The following is a 14,271-nucleotide window of genomic DNA, read 5'->3' as shown; positions in this document are numbered from 1 at the left end:
GGATCGTGAAGAAAATCTTATCGAGAAAACACATGCAACGTCAGTAAATAATCTAATTTAATCATTTATAACGACAAATATTGGCAAAATAAAACTTTCTATCAAAATGGTTCAACATTATGGTCAGTATCCGAGAAAAATCAAGGCTTTAAATGTACACCCTTTTTACAAAACTACAAAAGGCAGATTGCTCATCAAAATTACAGAGAAATAAAAATGTAAACAAGCATGATCTTTTTCAAATTTTTAATGCATAAACTACTCTTTTCTTACAAATATCAATCAATATTACTGTTTTGAATAGTTCTTAAAGTTATTTCGATTTATTTTAATCAAAAACTTTGTAAAAATGGTAATATTTGTAAAAAATTGATATTTCGGATCGTGAAAGATAGGGTACTGCATTTTGAGGATCGTGAAAAGGATTGTGAAAGATCTGTTGCTACTTATTCGTTATTACAAATTGGGTGAGCAACCCAAACAGACATAATTGGTTAACGTGACCATATCTGGGATCCAGCAGTCAAAACTATGTAAATATACATCACAGACATACAACACAACTGAATCTAACGTTCAAACACACTTACAATTAAATCAAACAAAGACGCCAACACAAAAGTTTTTGTAGTTGATTATACAATCAGTATAGTGAAGCGTTAGTTTGAAAGTCGTGATCACCAGTTTAAAAGTCGAGCGCACCAGTTTTTGAAAGTTGTGCGTATGACTTTTAAACTGGTGCGCATGACTTTTAAACCGGCGTGTACGACTTTCAAAATGGTGCGCATGACTTTCAAACACGTGCTAACGACTTTCAAAAATGGTGTGCACGACATTCAAGAACTGGTGCGCACGACGTTCAAGAACTGGTGCGCATGACTTTGAAACTCATGCGCACTAGGTTGAAATTCATGCGCACCAGTTAGAAAATCGAGCGCACCAGTTTTTGAAAGTTGTGCGCACGACATTCAAGAACTGGTGCGCACGACATTCAAGAACTGGTGCGCATGACTTTGAAACTCATGCGCACTAGGTTGAAATTCATGCGCACCAGTTAGAAAATCGAGCGCACCAGTTTTTGAAAGTTGTGCGCACAAGTTTTTAAATGTCTTGGGCACGAGATTAAAAGTCTAGTGCGCACCAAAATAAATCTCCGGCAAACGAAATATTTATGTTTACATGGCACTTTAGTGGTTCCGTAAGGGGCTCCTTACACAATGACATATTCACTTTCCTGATAAAATACAAAATAAGTAAAATATAGATACAAGGGTATACAAAATGAAAACAACACTATAAAACCCTAATGTGTCCGTATCGCATCTCTGGTCCCACCCGCATAAGGAACGCCAAAAGCCAAAAACCTGAAAGCTGGATGCACATATACCGAACCACGTAAAGAGGCATATAATAGTACAAAGACAAATAAAGATAAAACTGTACAGTAGATAAAATGCTACACAGAGTCAGCATATAAAATCTCTAATTCAAGACTATCCTATATCATTTGTTAAGGAAACATTGAATATTTATCTATTAGGTAATGTTACTTTACAATGATTTTGTTGTGAAAAAAGACGAGACATTCTTTTACAAAACCCAGGCTCATTAATGTTTTGCATATGCACTGAAAATGTTTTACAAACTCTTAGCAGCAGCTGCAATCATGAAAATCGTATTAGCTGAGGAATGTTTATTCCATACGTGGATGAAGTTGGTAAATCGCTACTAAGGTGAAAATGAAACCATAAAAATTGAAATTATCTCGTTTGTCATATACTCTGGTATTTAGGTGCCGTTGTAGATAAAATCAAGGTATATGTCTAAAATGATGCCAAGGAAGCTGTATATGTGGTGTGCATGACTATTAATGGGACCCAATAAGAAAAGTTTGTATTGTAAATGGAAATAACATCTTCAATACACCTGTAAGTAAAATTAAATGATATAGCTTTGATCTAACCCTTACAAAAACATACACATTGAAATATTTCCAGGGGAAGACCATCAGACCCCTCTCGTTTCACTCATTCGTGGAAGCATTTAGCATTATATATACAAAGATATTTACTTTTCGACAATTTACGCTCCTGGAGGTCTTATTATCTTGGATGCCTAGTTACATGTAGCATTGCGTCTTAAATGAAAATAGGTCTGAATAGATATTTTATTATCAATTTTGATTAAGATTAAGAAAAATATACTTTTTCAAAAATAATATGAAGTTTTTCAAGAAATAACATACTTCTATTTTACTAGACTATCTGACACAATAAAGATTAAGTTTAAAATATATCATGATATATTGGAATTTGCCCATCATAGATAAAAAACGTGATTTTTTCTTAATGATTTCCAAAAAATTGTGTGTCGACTTTTGTTTTTCTTCTTAAAAAGGACTGCATTTTTTCTTAACCTTAGTGCACAGTATTATTAAGGAAGTTGAATCATTTTGACAGACATATTTTTTTTTCTGATTTGTTCCACCTATTGAAAATACAGCCGATTTTCCACAGATTTTGTAGTAGAATTACACTTAATTGCTTTAATTGCATACACGATCCGATACCAGATCTTTCACGATCCGATTGCAATGCTTGACCACCGTTAGTTATTCTTTCACTATCATTTTTTTCGATATACCGATTCACACACATGAAAATATTGTCTTTTCAGATTTGATATGTTAAAACTAAATATGGAGACGGGTCGTTATATAATAAACCACTGAAGAGAGGATAGAATATGTAAATGTTGTACTATGCAGTGTTTAGAGAATGAATATAATTTTATCATGGTTTGTCCAGCATATAGACAATATATAGACTCAAATACTTTTAAAGATAAAAATTATACATGGCTAAATATTAACAAACTGTATTCATTAAGGTGGCTGGGGCGTCTTAACTAGAATCCATAGAATCTTTTAATACTTTGTCAAAATGAAGTTTTTATCATGCTTTTTTCAAAAATATAATAAAAAGTATGGGTCACCGGCCTTTTTTTTCACGCTACAAGTTGTGCAAAATTGTCAGATTGTGTATAGATTATGCATGGAAAATCTAATTTTGTGTGACAAAAAGAAAACTACATGATAAAAGTTTAAGATAAAATGTGAGAAGATACCTCTTATAACATGCTTTCAGATAAGAAAAAGAAGAAATGGGGTCACCGAACTTATTTTCTTGCTCTGTACTAAAATAGGTAAATTCACAACACTTTTTATTATAAAAATTTATTTACTTTATCTGAATTATCTCTCCTACTATCTGAGTTATCTTCCCTTATTTGGCAAAGTTGAAAAAAAAATGAATCAAACACAAATATGGTGTTTTTGTTTTAGAAATTACAGCCGTAAATATGACAAAACACATACTTTTCCATATTTACATCAAAAGTCTTACATGAATTACATACTACTCTCAAAAATTGCACATTTCAGCAAAGATTTTGACTAACCGTTATCTGCAACTTTAAAATCCAAGATGGAGGAAGACACCCGAGCCACCTTTATACAAGTTCAAACAAAACAGTTATTTACAATTGGATATGTTTTTGCTTGAAAGTTGGAAGCTGATAATTTTCATATTAACGTAGTTATATATATATATATTGTCTTTTTTTAATAAACAAAGTTAGTGTTCATAATCAAATGATTGTATTCTTTCTATTTCATATAACTACTTGATAATTATATTATTATAAATTTTATGTTGCTTACAGATGATGATGATATAACCCAAATATGCTATATCATAGTTGTGCATATTGCAATAAACGACTTTGTCTTATTTCATATTTATTATTTAAGCTACTACTTATAAAATTTCATTATTTTTTTTGAAAACCTATAATTAATATTCAAGTGTAGGTATGCTTGTGTTTTATTGATTTGTACTTAAAAACTTATTGCACAAATCAAATAATATATGGAATACGGGCGATTGGTAATTTGGAACCTGTTGTTCAATGGTTGTCGTTTGTTGATGTGGTTCATAGGTGTTTCTCGTTTCTCGTTTTTTTTTTTTATACAGATTAGACCGTTGGGTTTCCTGTTTGAATTGTTTTACACTAGTCATTTTGGGGCCCTTTATAGCTTGCTGTTCGGTGTGAGCCAAGGCTTCGTGTTGAAGGCCGTACTTTGGCTTATAATTGTTTACTTTTTACACATTGTGACTTGGATGGAGAGTTGTCTCATTGGCACTCATACCACATCTTCTTATTTTTGAATTATGTAGTCACATGTAAGCAAAATGTTCAAATATTGTCGTAGGTATAATTGGTATATCGTAATAAATTATATAATTGTATCTAATCTAGCTATTCAAAAATAAAATAAAAATAAAATGGGATTTAAAACAGTAAGTATGTCGACCAAACACTAAAACGAATTGAATAAACAAAGGATTTCCATCCACTTTTCCGACGTTTTTCTTTTCATATCAAAATGTCGAATTGTAATTAGTATTTGTAAAAATACTGTCTTTAGAAATCATATTACATTACTTGAATGTTATCTGGGCTTTTTATGTTGTTATAGAATTGAGCTCAAAGCTGAATTGGTGTAAGTTTTTTTCTCAATAGCTTCCGGCCACGAGTTGGATCTTTTTTTATGATTTCATACCAATTCAACTTGCACTTTTTATTGACTTAAAAAATCATAAAAAAAATAATGTCGCCGGTTTCTGTATTTATGGTGTTGACATTTGAAACTTTGACGTCAATCATTTTTCACTTGGTAGGCTTCCGTAAATGATTTTGCCATCTTTCAATATTTATTGGAAAAATTAATATGATTTATACTTCTTGATAAAGTCATGAATTATCATCAGCAATCATATTAAAATTTTTGACCTGGTTCTGTATTTTTGGAGAAAAAGTGTATTGTATTTGACAATTACGCACCAAGAATGAACGGAATCATACACGTAATTACCATACCAAGGATTTATACGAAAAAAGACGAAAATACGAACATGTCAACAAAACACTATATAGAAAACTAAGGATTTAAGACCACAGTTGACATTTCATGTCATACTAAATGACTCTATTAAGAACAATATGATTGCAATCCATTCTTCATAGGGCCAAACATGTTTACTTAAATTTCCTTTTTAAAGACTAACTACACTATTCAAATAAATTGTTGAATATTTCAACTTTAAATTATGACACGTAGACATGGTAGAAGACAGATAAAAGATTTTCACTAGAATAAAAATGTATGAATATAATTCTCATTTTGAATTCATCTAAATGTCGTTTGTTTCTTGTTAATCAGAACGTACGAATGATACAGGCGACATTAAAAAATGATTTCAAATATTTTCATAAATTTACGATAATGAATGAAGCCATTAAATGAATGTAGAACTCTTGATGAATTCCAAGTAAACACCTTTTGTTAACAATATTTGAAAAATATCCAAAAGATTAGAAGTAATCAAACATAGTTAATATTAGAAGTATTCAAACATAGTTAATATTAGAAGTATTCAAACATAGTTAATATTAGAAGTAATCAAACAGAGTTAATATTAGAAGTAATCAAACATAGTTAATATTAGAAGTAATCAAACATAGTTAATATTAGAAGTAATCAAACAGAGTTGATATTAGAAGTAATCAAACATAGTTTATATTAGAAGTAATTAAACATAGTTTAGATTAGAAGTAAAAAAACATAGTGTAAATATTAAAAGTTATCAAACATAGTTTAAGGTGTCACAGGTCAAATTTATTCGTTCATTGTGTTTTAATTTATGTTTTTCGATTGAGTTAAGCCTTCCAATTGTTATTTTATAGTGCGTTTTTCTATGTTGTGATGTTATACTATTGTTTCAGAAAAGGGAGAAGGTTTGGTACCATTAAAACGTTTGATCCCGCTGCAAATGTTTGCACCTGTCCTAAGTCAGGAATCTGATTACAGTAGTTGTCGTCTGTTTATGTAGTTCATACGTGTTTCTCGTTTCTCGTTTTTATATAGATTAGACCGTTGGTTGTTCCGTTTGAATGGTTTTACACTAGTAATTTTTTGGGGCCCTTTATAGCTTGCTGTTCGGTGTGAGCCAATGCTCCGTGTTGAAGGCCGTACCTTGACCTATAATGGTTTACTTTTATATATTGTAACTTGGATGGAGAGTTGTCTCATTGGCATTCATACCACATCTTCCTATATCTAAATAGCTTATATTAGAAGTCAATTGAATTAAATTGGATTAAAAAATTACAGACAGTCTACCCTCTCGGTCTTAATGATAATATCATGGGAATTGGTAATATATCAAGAACCGATTCTGTTAACATTTTGGATATAGTTTCTAAAACTGTTCGTAAAAACCGTTCTCATGGGCGTAGAAAAAATCGCAATCAACGAAAATTTCGGACCAACCATACAAATATTTCGGACCTAATTTCTATTTCAAAAAACAACTGCAGACATTATCTATTAACCAAGCTCTGTTCTTTACCTATAAATAAATTAAATAAAATTTTAGAGGATTGCAACACAATTTCATATTGCAGTCCTAAGTATGAAATCGTTCAAATTATAATGGCATATTGTTATTCTAAACTGTTTCCCAAAATTGATCGCCCGGAAGATCATAAAAAAACATTTTATTAGAATAAAGTATGTCAATAAAGGTTTTGATTTTGTAAATATTGCCGGTATTTTTAACGACCATTCTGTTAAAGAACAAATTTCTGGATATTTTGATAATACTGAACTCCCTCTTATTTGTTATATTTACAAGAAATCTACACGAAAATTTGTGTTTAATTATAGCCAAATTTGTAAAGATGTAAATATCAGTGAAAATACATTTCCGTCATGTAATTGTAGTAATTCCGAATACATGTATGGCCCCATTTCCCATGTTATAACAGGAGACCTTAACATCGTTCGCGACCGAGAGTTAAAATCATTCCTCAGTAAAGGACCTAATTATCGTCCCTCGTCAAATTATTAATTGGAATGAGTGTCGTAATATCATCCAAGACTCACTTCGTGCTTACTGTTTGAAATGGATAAAACAGGAAAAAACTGACAAAAAATCTTTGGACTCTTTTTTTAATTCAGTAATGAAGATAGTTGATATACGTATACAACATTTTAAAGAACATTTTACTCTTAACAATAACCATAAAAATCCTTTTTCTCGTATCAAACATAAACTAAAAGAACTAGCCGAGGAATTTGTTTTTGTCCCGGCTGATAAAGCAGCTAATAATATCATTATAGTTTGACGTAAATTTTACATTGAGGTTCTGCAAAAGGAAATCACGAATTCACCAACATTCCAACTGACTTCATTTTCAGAAAACGATATCTGTAACAAACATAAACTATTAGCTTCTTCTTTACAAGCAGAACCAAATACAATGAAAGTCCCAACTGTGTACTGGCTTTCCAAGCTACACAAATCACCTTACAAATATAGATTTATTTCGTCTTCAAGTCATTGTTCCACTACTAAATTGTCTATTCTACTTACTAGTACACTTGGTACAATCAAAAACCTGATAATAAATTGTTCAAATAAGGCCTTTGAAAATAGTGGAATTAACTACTTTTGGAGTGTCAAAAACTCGTTGGAAGTACTTGATAAATTGCATGCATATATTGGTGATTTTGAATCTGTTCAAAGTTTTGATTTTTCTACCCTGTATACCACTTTGACTTATATTCTTATTAAGAAAAAATTCACACACCTAATTAAATGGGCATTAAAAAAGTCGGAATGCGAATACATATGTTCAAACTCTTTTAGGTCATTTTTTAGTAGCAACAAACAAAAGAGCTATGTCAATTGGACATGCTTTGATACTATATCTGCCCTTGAATTTTTACTTGATAACATTTTTGTTCGCTTTGGAGATTCCGTATATCGTCAAGTTATCGGAATTCCAATGGGGACTTACTGTGTACCACTTATTGCGGACCTGTTTTTGTATTGTTATGAGTTACAATTTATGACTAAAATCAGCAAAGACCCATCGAAACAACATCTGATACAAAAATTTAACAATACTTTTAGATATTTAGATGATATATTGGCTCTCATAATGACGACTTCAGTATGTATACTAAAGAAATTTATCCTGTTGAACTTACTTTAAATAAAGCTAATACTAACAATGACCGCTGTCCTTCCCTTTCCTCGATCTTGATATCTATATCATTAACGGGAAGCTTAATACAAAAAAATATGATAAAAGAGATGATTTTTCATTTCCTATCGTTAATTATCCATTTTTAGATGGTGACGTTCCCTTGTCACCATCTTATGGTGTTTATATATCTCAACTTGTACGATTCGCTCGTGTATGTAACAACGTATTAGATTTTAGAGAGAGAAATGTATGTATTACTGAAAAATTATTACACTAGGGTTTTCGATATCATAAACTAGTCAAAACATTCACTAAATTTTATCATCGGTATAAGGACATCATTCGTAAATATAACTCAACATGCAGACATCTTATACGTTCGGGTATTTCACATCCAATCTTTTATGGTAATATTCTTTACATAGCACAAAAATGTCAGTACTCACCTCAAAAGTTAACAAAACCTTTAAACAGACTTATTAAGAAGGGATATAGTTACGATACTGTTGTCAGGTCATTAAAGATTGCATATTTTGGCTTTAATATTGATTCACTTATAGGGTCTTTGCATCGGAATTAAACATATTTATTCTAAAACCAGTTGATGGCATAACACGGGTTATGTTCTTCTCATATATTTTATGATGGTATAATACTAAACCCCTAACAGGAGGGATTGTGCCTGATATTCATATGATGAAGACATAATCTTTCAATCAGTTTAATTGAGGTCTGGAGCTGGCATGTCAGTAACTGCAAGTAGTCTGTTGTTATTTATGTATTATTGTCATTTTCTGTTTATTTTCTTTTGTTTCCTATTCTGACATCGGACTCGGACTTCTCTTGAACTGAGTTTTACTGTGCGTACTGTTGTACGTTTGTTTTTCTGCATTGGCTAGAGGTATAGGGGGAGGGTTGAGATCTCACAAAACATGTTTAACCCCGTCGCATTTTTGCGCCTGTCCCAAGTCAGGAGCCTCCGGCCTTTGTTAGTCTTGTATCATTTTTAATTTTAGTTTCTTGTGAATAATTTGGAGTTTAGTATGACGTCCATTATCACTGAACTAGTATACATATTTGTTTAGGGGACAGCTGAAGGACGCCTCCGGGTGCGGGAGTTTCTCGCTGCATTGAAGACCCATTGGTGCCCTTCGGCTGTTATCTGCTCTATGGTCGGGTTGTTGTCTCTTTGACACATTCCCCATTTCCATTCTCAATTTTAAAGTTGATATTATTAGTAATCAAACAGAGCTTATATTAGAAGTAATCAAACATAGTTTATATTAGAAGTCACCAAATATAGTTTAGATTAGAAGTAATCAAACATAGTTTATATTTGGAAGTAATCAAACATAGTTTATATTAGAAGTAATCAAACATAGTTTAGGTTAGAAGTAACCAAACATAGTTTATTTTAGAAGTAATCAAACATTGTTTAGATTAGAAGTTACCAAACAGAATTGAGACTTTAAGTCATTAACATACATTTGTAACTGAGTTGTATAGTTAGTTTTTATGTTGTAATGTTATTTATTGTCCAAGGTTATTGGGAGTTTTTGGGCCAACACACAATATTTATTCCCGCTTAGACAGTGTTCAGATTGTTGATACACAAAATAAATAAAATTCAATTTTTTTTTAGAAATTAAGACAGTTTTTATAAGAAATTGAGAAAATTAATTGCTATAAGACGACACTGACAACAAAATCAGACAAAACATTGTCAAATCTGGTGATGTTGTGGGGATTGTGAATGCATTGTTTTCTTTTATTCTTATCATTGTATACATTTTTGAACATGCACATGTTTATATTACACCGGTGGGGATCATATTAGAAAACAAACTGTCTTTGAAAACATTGCAATTTCAATATAAATTGTAATCGTCAAAATTGAACAAATTTCACTATGTCAAACATTTGACTGAGAAATCCCGTTCGGACGACATAAAATACCTTAACTAAATGGATCGTTGAATATTGCCATTTTTGAAAATAATTGTTACTCAGAAGGCAAATGGAAGATTTCTTTACCTAAAAATATATAACATAGATATAGAACTCCAATATAAATATATATACTTCATTTACAATATCAGATGCAGCTATTCCGTGAATTAAGAATCCTGATGAATTCCAAGTATAAATCATTTGTAACCATTAAACATATTTTGTAATAACAATGTCCTCTTGGAAATACTTTTCCATAAAATAACATTTAGTTTAGGTACATAAATGTCTATTTAAATGTTTACTATACTTATTTGTAATTAGAAGACGTTTGAAATAAAAAAAAAAAAAAAACATATACAATACAATTCAGGGGGTATCAACAAATTTGAACAAGCTCTGACAATACAATGCAGGGGTATCAACAAATTTGAACAAGCTCTGAAATGATATATTGATAAAAAAAATTGACATGCAATAACAGTAAAATGTCTTAGAAAATATCACCAAAAAGTATGACAGATACCTTAGGTCAATATCGAGCCTTTTAAATGAATACTGCAATTTGTTATAGATGCATGGTTGAAAACACAACATGAAAGGGGTTCTCGGATAGAATCTCATGGAAGAGCATAGCCATGAGATTAGATATAGCCGAAAAAAATTCGTTGAGTTTATAAGACAATAACAAATAATCTGTTGATCACTAAATTCCTGAGCAAGTTCAATGATATTATGTTTATATCATCAAAAAATCTCAGTCAAGTAGCTTGGGATGGAAAATTAGCACACAGAAAGATGCAGGAAATTTTTAAGAAAACAACAGTAAAAGTAATAAAAAGACGTTTGAAATGAAATTACATAAGCAAAATGGCACAGGAGGTCTCAACAAATATAAACAATTCATTAATTATTTTTTTAGCAAAAACATATTTTCAAATTAACATGATAAATAAACTCATCACAGATACCAGGAATCAAATGTATTCAGATAAAAACGTACAATGATAACTATGTCTATATGATGATGGTCATTTAAGTTGCATGTTTGGTGTCACTGAGGCGTTCAAATCGCTATTTGTTTGTATGAAAGTTCAATGTATTTCAATATCTATTTTGTTGTAATTTAAATTATCATAATTATTTTTAATCATCCTTAAATGAATTTTTCTTCTAACTAAATTTGAAAAGAAAAATTCTATTTTGCGTCGTTGTGATGTTGACTAGTTGAGTGTACACCACAATCTACTTTAATTCATAATATTTATATAACATGATGATGAAATACATAATATTTATATAACATGATGATGAAATACATAATATTTATATAACATGATGATGAAATACATAATATTTATATATCATGATGATGAAATACATAATATTTATATAACATGATGATGAAATACATAATATTTATATAACATGATGATGAAATACTAAACATTTTGTTCTGTTAACTTAGTTAATATCCGGATCATCTCGATAAACCTTGGAAAAGGTTTGTATGTGGTACATTTTTGGAGAATGTCTTCATATGTAATTCACTTGTCATATTTGGAGTCATATCCAATATTAACAAAGTTGTATTTTTCTTGTTGATATCATTATAACATTGAACAATGATTTCGCCCTTATAACTTAAAACATTTTAATGGTTGTAAAGAACAGCTTCTTAATTATAATTCATGTATTAGATTACTTTTCATATAATCATATAATTATTAATAATCTAAAATCGTTTATACTCAAGATGACTCTAAAGTTAATAGTCCAATTAAGTTTGACGTAGTAGATTTGTAGAATATTTGCATATTTCTATTAAATCTATTTTACTTAGAACACCTTCTTTTTACGTAAACCGTATTTCTTTCATTATGTTCATACATTAACATCAGCTAAAATGCTCCCGCTAAGAATATATTCATGTAAATAGATGACTTTTTAAGTGATCGCTGTATCGTATGTAATAAGAAGACTTTAAAAAAAGATTTTAGATTTAAATCAGAATTGGTTTAGGGAGGGTAAAATTCATATTGTACAATTGTTGATTGTATCAAACATTTTCTAATTAAATTACCGTTCAAAAGACAAACATACTTTGTTTAAATCAATCGGTGAACATTTCCGCTTTAAATCCTGAATTTTAGATGACAGATGCAATATTTTAACTACGGTAAAGAAAAACTATACTTCTTTGGAATTCCATTAAACGTCAAAATTTATTAACTGTTAGATGGAGACGAAATATAAACTTTAAAAGATATAAATATATTGTTTGTGGAATTCCTCAAAACGTTTTCATGTTAAATATACCAAACTATTAAATTGAGGCATGCGTGCAGTTTATCAATTTAAATTAAGATAAAGCTTTCTTTTTTTAAGTCTTCCAAACATTTCAAGCTCTTGTCTAATGTTATTACAGTTTTTAAATTGAAAAAATAATTTATTCACATAAATTCAAACATACACAATTGCGCGGCTCACAATGGGTTATATGCCAAATTCACATGTTAAAGAACTTTCTTGCGATATATTCCACAACTTGAAAGTATACGAAATACACTGTTTATACAGGCAACAAAAATAAAAGCTGTGAAATTGTGAAATAACAATATGGAATAACCGGTGCATGCGCTCCTGACCAAGAGTGAAACAAATGATTTGTTTGCATTTTAATATATTTCGTAAAAACAATATCTTCTTGATATATCTTAATCGACCCAAAGTATGACAAAAAAAAAATAAATAAATAGAAGACACTTTGAATGCATACTGAAAATTTAAGTTAGTTAAAAACCATTTAAAATGAAAGAATCAAGGAGGTCTCAACAAATAAAGATAATTCACAAAAGTTTTTGCGCATGTTGTTAACTAATAATCTGTTTATATAAACTTTAAATGAGTTTTTCCTCCCACTTATTAGCAGATTGAACTTCAAGGTATGTAAACCGAATGTCTTCTGGCTACTTGAGGGTAAACGACAGTTTATTAAATTCATAATAAACATGAATGTGATGATAAAATGTCTTTAGATTCATTTGAATTGTCATGTGTTAAATCATACCAAATACTCTTTACTAGTTTTCTCCTAAATGACGTTTTGTAGCCTTTGGGAAATTTGCTTCTATAGCAGATATTTGATAGTGTTAGTGCTAGTATCATTGTTATTTCATTTTTACATTGAAAAATAATTTTAGTCACATACCGCACAAAAAATAAAAATTTGTGCAGCACACCTTGTAAATAAATGCTAATCTCAAATCAACCGCTTTCACTTTCTTGACATCTATTGATATATTTATGAAAAGTCTTAAATTGTCATTTAAACTAGCGATGAATATAAAGTAAAATTGTCTAATGCCCTTATTTGTAGTATAATCTTCGTTTGAAAATGAATGTCTAATATACATAGAGATATGAGTTTATTCCCCTTCTCTTATATCAAGTGTACAAACGTCTGTCCGTTTTTATTTTGCATCTTTCATCAACAACGTCTCTTAAATCTGGAATTGGTTTTCATATCATTTCGACTAATATTTTGCAACTGTTTGATGATATTTCATCAGGACTTCAAGAACTTTGAATTTCTTATTTTTCAAAAGGGGTTATCATCCCTAATACAATCACCCAGTCAAGGTATTTGTGAGAACTTCCAGACAGTCTACATACACTATTTAATTGTTAATTTATCATACTGATTTTAGGATTTCAACAAATATGATGAAAGTCATAGTAGGAAATAAGCATTTCATATACACAAGGGAAATAAGAATTCCTATTAAAATGAATTGATTTCAATTTTAAAGTCACATCATTTTACTGCTAAAATGAACATCCTTTATAGTTATTGGAAATAAGCATTTCATATGCATGAGGGAAATAAGAATTCCTCTTAAAAATGAAAGGATTTCAATTTTAAAGTTACACTTTTTACTGCTAAAAGGTGTAATACCACCAAATCATAGTACGTCACATCCGGTTGCATACGAAAATAGGTCGAAAAAAAATATTCCCTTGAATTTGACAGTTGTAGGTAATTGATCCTACATTTCATTGCAGTAAAACATTTCTGAGTCATAAACATATATCTTGGGTATTTCAAAGCACCATTATTTCTTTATTTGGGGTTTCTATAGAATATTTTGGAAACTTGAGGTTACATGGTTACTAAAGCTTGTACACAGGTTAAAAAAGGGG

This window comes from Mytilus californianus, unplaced genomic scaffold (genome assembly GCF_021869535.1).
Source record: "Mytilus californianus isolate M0D057914Y unplaced genomic scaffold, xbMytCali1.0.p SCAF_12, whole genome shotgun sequence".
In the NCBI taxonomy this organism is placed as follows: Eukaryota; Metazoa; Mollusca; class Bivalvia; order Mytilida; family Mytilidae; genus Mytilus; species Mytilus californianus.
The sequence above is the reverse complement of the archived record's forward strand: the minus strand, read 5'-3'. Positions refer to the sequence as shown.